Consider the following 7,706-nt stretch of genomic DNA (forward strand, 5'->3'; position numbering starts at 1 on the left):
CTTCTTAAGCTACTTAAGCTTCTGGGAAGGCTCTTACATTTCTTAAAAGTCGTCATGTGAGTCGGATAATCTATAACGCTATCAAATAATCTTAAGAAAATGAGAAGGAGATACTCCATAAGAGAGAAGATTGGAAATAGGGTTATAAGAATTCGGAAGAAGTTGGAGGTTAAGTAGTGAGTTATAGGACTCGACTTACTTGTGAAAGCTATTACTTGGGATATTTTACATACTAAGCTAGTTGAGTACACTTCGAGCTTAAGTAGCAAGGAATACATAGGCTCTTGAAGTGAGACGAGATTACAAGCTCACGAAAGAGAAATAAGAAAATGATGCGCCTACTCAAAGCAAGTAGGTGATGCACCTACTTAGGTTTAAGTAGGTGACATACCTACTTGAGGTGGATCCCACTTCCACGTGGAAGCATATGGAAGGCTACATGGCGTGAGGTAGTACCCTAGGGGGCTTCCACGTATCACCCCTAGGGGCTGCCATATGTCACCTCTTAATAAAGTGTATATATGTGTGTTAGTATGAGTAACCTCTCATTTCAGCATCTATTCCTTAGCCAAATTTTGAGAGAAAACTAGAGGAGCTAGAGAGACGAGCTACAGGTTCCCTCTAATTCAAGGTAAGGCCCCAATTATCTCTTCATAAATTAATTATTTAAGGTATCCTACGGTGATATAGAGGTTTTTAACGGCGTAAAATCTCATTTTGGGGTAACAAGGAAGAGATACAAACAGTCCGTTAAGTTTCAGCATGTTAGAGAACTTCCGAGACATGTTTTAGCAAGGTATGGCTTGGTTCTCTCCTCCCACATTTTGGAAAGGGTTTGTACATGCTATAAAGGTTCTATTAATGTAAATTTATGGTTTGGAGCATAAAAAAAATGGATATCAAACAGCCACAACATTTCAGCCACAATTAAGGAACTTCCGAGGCGAGTTTTGGCAAGCTTTGGCCAATTTCGGGTAAGATAAGAACTTTACCTTTAATTTGGGGTTTATGGTGTTGTTATGAAGTGTGTTACATGTTGTTTAAGTGGCTGTAAATATGAAAATCCTATAAATATGCTTGGCATTCGAAATAAACTAAATTGGAGTCGCTATAGTTAAATTGTAGTCGAACCAAGGTGTTGTGCTTGTGGTGTGCTGCTGCAGGTGTGTGGTGGTGTGTTGCAGGGACAAAAAGTATTCTAAAATAGGTGTGAGGGCTTATTCTTTCATCCACATGACCCCTCGTTTCGTACAATTAAAAGTTTTGCAAAATAAGGACTAGAAACCCTATTTTGGTATCGTAATTTTCAGCAAGTAGTTTGGAGCTTATGTTATGTAATGTTGCCATGTTTTAGTTGTATATGAGCTGAAGATTGTTGTTGTTCGTTGTCTGTAGTGATTAGGGATCTAATTAGAAATTTAGATAGGGCATGTTATAGGGGAGGTGCTGCCCGATTTCCGTTAACTTCTTAACTAACTAACGAACTAGTCGAGAAGGCGAGCGAGGAGATGAGTTCTATGAATACTCGTCTGTAACTTATGATGCTGGAAAGTCAAGGGTTTTTGATGCTCGTATTTATTTCATGTTAAATAGGTTCAAGAGACAACGAGGCAAACGTGTTAAGAGTAATCCGTAAGAGGTATGTAAAGCTAACATTTCCTTCTTTTGGCCTATTTTTGGCATAAGCATGTAAGGCTTAGCCTTTCTTTTGGCATGTCTTCGGCATAAGTGTATTAAGCTTATTCTATCTCTTGACATATTTTGAGCACAAATATGTAAAGCTAATCTTCATTGTTGACATGATTTTTATGAAGCAAGTATATGACTTTTATATGATTCCAAGAAAGTTCCTATTCGTAGAGCCGCTAGGATGACCAACTTCTTAATTATCCAAAAGATATTTGGTATTCCTTAATATGTGTATATGATTCTCAAAAGTTCTATTTTGATATAACCTATAGTAACTTTCAAAAGGTACTTGATATGAATCTTGTCTTGATTTTGAATGATAGCTTATTTTGATTATTCCATCAAGTCTCAAATATGATTTAAATTGAATATAGTTTCTCACTAATCCAATCGTGGATGCGTCAATGCTTCCTTCAATGAGCCTGGGCCAGGATTTGTTATTATGCGTACTTCTCTGCATTGTTCGCCATGCCGTGATGTAAGGGGGAAGGTACGACCTATACATGAGATTTGTGTAGTTATAATGTGCCATGTACATATATGATATGATATGATATGATATGACCATATGATATAATATGATCTATTATGGAAATATTCCCTACTCTGGAGTTATGATGTGCTGTGGCGCCGGTGATGGGGCGGCGACCATGATTTGTTGACCGAGTCCTATAATGGGGTCGAATATGACATATATTAACTATTTTCCAAGTTTAGTAAGTGTAAATTTTACCTATGGAAATTTGCATTTCTTGGCTATGTGGTGTCCGGTGATAGGATTAAGGTTCATCAAAAGAAATAAAGGGGATGAAAAATTAGCTAGACCATTGTCTCTTTCATGATCCAACCCTATGGGCCGCGATTAGGGTTCAACCTAGACCCCCGTACACATACCTATCAGCTGTAGTCAAATTGAACTATGAACAATAGATACTACTCACTAAAACCCCACTGAGTTAAAACTTTTTCATGTACATATAGCCTATTTCATTCATCTCGTACCATTAAAGGGCATGCAAGCTGACCAGGCTGCCATAACGTAAAAAACATTTCCAACATGCCGTATAGGCACAATTAAAATAAACTCATAAATAACCTACTTACATATGTCTACAGACCTCTAAGAATAATAATGGTACCATATGGCGGGACAGGGCCCCCATCATACCCCTGAATAAACAAATATGTACTTTAAAAGATCAGCACCAAAAGCTAGGCTCGGGAATGGTGCAGCACTTCCAATATAGCTGAGTAGAAATCCTGAGCTGACAAATCTCCAACACGTGTACCTATACCTGCGGGCATGAAATGCAGCCCCCCAAAGAAAGAGGGTCAGTACGATACATGTCCTAAGTATATACAGTATAAAACATCATAATTAAGACAATAACTAAAATAAGGAGGCAGGACACAAGTGTAACAGTTTACCCGGCCCACAGTAGGACTCAGTGTTACCATATCTTCATATGCGGCGTCATACAATTGTATATGGCATCATCTCATACATTATAAATACATCATTAGGTTTTCAGATGCATGCCTATTTATCGTATCCGGCCATTTAGTGAGGGACTCGGTCAAGAGAGTAATATGCATCTATATCATACTGTTACCCTCTCATACCATCATATCTTATCATACCATACCCAGCCAATTATGAGTCTTGGTGTTATTATCATATCATCATATTCCATACCCGGCCTACTAGGGGACTCGGTGTCATAATCATCATATACCATACCCGACCCTTTATGGGATTCAATGTCATTATCATATACTGTACTCGGCCCTTTATGGGACTCAGTGTCATTATCATATACCATACCTGGCCCTTTATAGGACTCGGTGTCATTACTAACCACAGACAGGTAGATCACTATCTGAAACTTAATAAGGTAGTCATACAGACTATCATTCGTGGATCAGGACAATAATCATCTTAGGTGCCCTTTGAGTGCCCCTAGGGCTACATTAAGTGAAGTCTCAGGAGTTGTAGACACATTTTAGGGTAATGCCAACCGCCTTAAGCAAATCAAGGAAATCTATCATCCCAGAGTCTTTTAGAAGGGAGCTTTACATCCCACTAATAAGAGACATATACACGGTTCAGGGAAGGTAGCTCAACTACTTTCAGAGTTTGACACTCGAAAGAGAGTAAGAGACATGAATCACATTCAGAGCTAAAGAATAGAATTACTCTAGAGCTCTGTCATATATCATCTATCCTTGATCCAGGTCGAAAGAAGGGGGGGATAGGCTTGACATATTTATCACTTCCCATCCTATAAGAGTTTGAGAGGTAATAACTCAACTTTTGTAGGAGTTCTAGTATCCAAAAGTGGATTGGAATCACGAAGTATGCTCGGCGATTTATACATGGGATCATCCCCAACTTGCACACACATATATACATCTTGCACTTATATCAAGGATATGCCAAGAGAAAGGAGATAGCTTTACAAACCCTCTATGTTTCATCATTGAGGAGATAGTGGGAGGCACTAACTTAATTAGCATAGGATCTCTCACCTCAATTGGTAGGTAGGAGTCGTGATTCATATTCAAAGCTTTATGAGTAGGTGTATCCCCACATTTCATATACAAATCACACCTAAAACTACAATATGCCAAAAGAATGGAAAGAGACGCTTTACCTGCATTATATTTTATCATATAACAGCCTTAAAAAGGCAATAGCTTAACTATTATAGGAGTTCTACCATCACGAAATGGATAAGAATTATGAAATGTACTTGGAGCTTTACGAATGTAATTATCCCCATGTCTCATATACAAACCATTCGTAAATTATATCTAAGACATGCCAGAAAGAAAGAAGAGTGGCTTTACATACTTATGCCAAAAACATACCAAGAGAACGCTTCACATACCTCTTACAGCATACTCCTTATTTCGTTCTCCTCATCATCCTTGCCCCTATTTAACATGAAAGAAATAGGAGTATCAACAACCCTTGACCTTTAGCATCTTAATTTGCACATGAGTATTTATAGAACTCATTTCCTCGCTTTCCTTCTCGACTAGGTCTTTAGTTAGTTAAGGCATTGCTAGAAATTGGGCAACATCTCCCCTATAACATGCCCTATTCGAATTTCCAATTACATCCTTAGTTACTAGAGCCAACCAAAAATAATAACATGCAGATCATATACACATAAAACATGGCAACATTATACAACATAGGATCCAAACAACTTGCTTAACATCACAATACCAAAATAGGGTCTTTAATCTTTATTTCATAAAACCTTTAACCGTGCGAAGCAGAGGGTCGTATAGCTGCAACCAGCAGATCCCAAACCGATTTTAACATACTTTTGGCCCTACAACACAACACCACATACCTTCAGCAGCACCCCACATGCACAATACCTTATTTCAATTACACTTTAGCTATAACGACTCTAAATTAGGTTATTTCTAACGTCAACCATCTCTATGATATTTTCATATTTCCAGCAACCTACAATGTGTAATATACATCATAACAATATCATAAACTCCAAATTTAAAGGAAAGACCTTACCTTACGTTAAACTCATCAAACTCGCCAAAATTATCAAAACATAAATTCTGGACAGCCTACTGTCTTATTTTGTCACTTAGTTTCGAAGGGGTAATTGAGGGAAACGGGATTTATGGCTCAAGTAAAGTTATATACATGTGTATTAAAGTCTCATACAATTTATAATCACCCCTACCACAATTTTGTACAAAAAGATATTCCCAAAATACCAACAATAGTCCGTGTAGGATTTCCAAAACAAAATCTGGGCAACACCTCTCCCATACTTCATTACCCTTTTTCGAGTAGAGAAAAGCAAAAATGGGTTTTAGAGGATAAATGAAAGTTATAGAAATATGAAATAGCTTTCCAAAACATCTTGAATAACTCAAAACAAAGCTTTACACAAAGAGTTATACTAGTATTACTAAAAGCAATACCATTCAAAAATGGTTTTGTTAACAAGAACAAAAACCTCCTTGTTGCCCCAAATAGAAACTTTTAATTATTAAACACCGCTATATCACCGTAGTATACCTGAAATGATTAATTCATGGAATGAAATCGGGTCTTACCTTTTTGTCTTGGCCAACCCGTAGCTCCCTCCCTTGGCTTCTCTAGTTTTTCTCTCAACTCTCTCTATTTTTTCTTAAGTGTAAAATGAATATAAGATGACTTAGTCATCAAAAGGAACATATATATCCTTTCTCAGAAGTGACATGTGTCAGCACCTAAGGGAGACACATATCAAACTCTCATTGGGACACTTCACATATGCAAACTATTAGAGGCTACTACATAGCTATGTGGGACCCACCTCAAGTAGGTGCATCACCTACTTGCTTCCGAGTAGGTGTTATGCCCTCTTTTGCCTCTTCCGTGGGTTCGTAATCTCTTCTCACTTTAAGAGCCTATGTAATCCTTGATATATAAGCTTCACATGTAGTCCAGTAGCTTAGTTATGTAAGACATCCAAGTCGGTAGCTTACGTAAGTACATTGAGTCCTATAACTCATTACTTAGCCTCAAACTCCTTCCTGATTCTTTTAACCCTATTTCTAATTTTTACTCTTATAGGGCATCACGTCCTCCCTTCCTTAGAATTATTTGATAGCATGTTAGATAATCTATATCACATGACACTTTCTACGAGACTTAATACAATATCCCAAGGTATGAAAGTACGGGGTATAACATCCTTCCCTCCTTTAGAACATTCATCCTCGAATGTTAACTCATCTTATAGGATCTTACGAAGACTTTAGAAAATCTCTATGTCGATTGTCATCCATAGACCTTTTATTCATCGAGTCAACTAATCTAGAAGTTTAGATTTCCTGTAGACATGGGGAACACATACGGATATCTCTTCTCTATCTTTAAGTGCCCATTTTGATTCTCTTGTTGTATTCATCCCCTTTGTATGCACCTATTCTTTGATGTCATACTATTCAAATTCCTTACTAATAATTCTCCGTACTGTCTCCGATATCATGGCTTTTATCCATTCATTGCTGGCTTTTAGATCTTATTAACTCGTGCCAATATGGGATCTCACTTGAAGCCACTTCCCCCCTTTAGGGTGTACCCATGTGACTATCTATTTGTGTTCTACCGTACACCTTTATTTCTAATTTTACAATACATATGATTCTTTTCCAACACCTTTGATATACTGCACCATATCTATTCCTTCATTTATATCATCTATACCTTCGGTTGCCCATGTACGATAGTTTAACACAATCATAAGGTGCTAATCCAGTCTAATTGTTGGTATTCAAGTCACGTAGCAATTCGAAGCCACTTTCCATTCATTTTGATCAATAAGTAGCTAGTGCTTATAGTCGTTTCCAATTCTCAATTAGGCAGTACTTACATTCCGACGTTTAGTGTTCCAAGCATTGTGATAGCCCTAGCCTTATTCAGTGGGTACCATTTGTCCCTTTAATAGATTCACAGTGCATTAGTTATTTTGCAAAGCTACATCCCCTATCTCAAATGGTCTTATCATCTTTCACGGTGGAGTCACGTATCCATAATACTTCTTTATACCAATAATTCCATGCACGACCAACGTATACATACATACATATAATCTCAAATCACAGCCGCACAGGGCTTCCTAGAGGGTCACCCATCCTAGTACTACTTTTTCCCAATCACGCTTAACTTCGAAGTTCTGATGGGATCTTGTGCGTTAGTGCTGGTATGATTGCATCCTGCCCCATGGGCGCATAGCTACCTACGAAGATGATGACCCAGCAGCTAGTCTGGTAGGCTATACTTTAGCCATTTTCTCACTAGACTTTACTTATTTTCCTAACGATCCTTGTTATATTCATATCTTATCCTGTTCATATTTCACCCCATAGTATAACACTTATTAATCTTTTTCACAATCCTTACCATCAGTTAATTACCCTTCTTAGTTACTCTTATCCTTGTGTATGAATTCTGTCGGTGCCTCAATATATCGTTCTATCCAGAA

General features: G+C 37.7%; 1 pseudogene; it reads right to left on the reverse strand.

Moving 5' to 3' along the window:
- Positions 1-7,317: 7,317 nt before the first annotated feature.
- LOC129901808 (5S ribosomal RNA) lies at positions 7,318-7,438 on the reverse strand (annotated as a pseudogene).
- Positions 7,439-7,706: the final 268 nt, after the last annotated feature.

Source organism: Solanum dulcamara, chromosome 8, assembly GCF_947179165.1.
Source record: "Solanum dulcamara chromosome 8, daSolDulc1.2, whole genome shotgun sequence".
Lineage (NCBI taxonomy): Eukaryota > Viridiplantae > Streptophyta > Magnoliopsida > Solanales > Solanaceae > Solanum > Solanum dulcamara.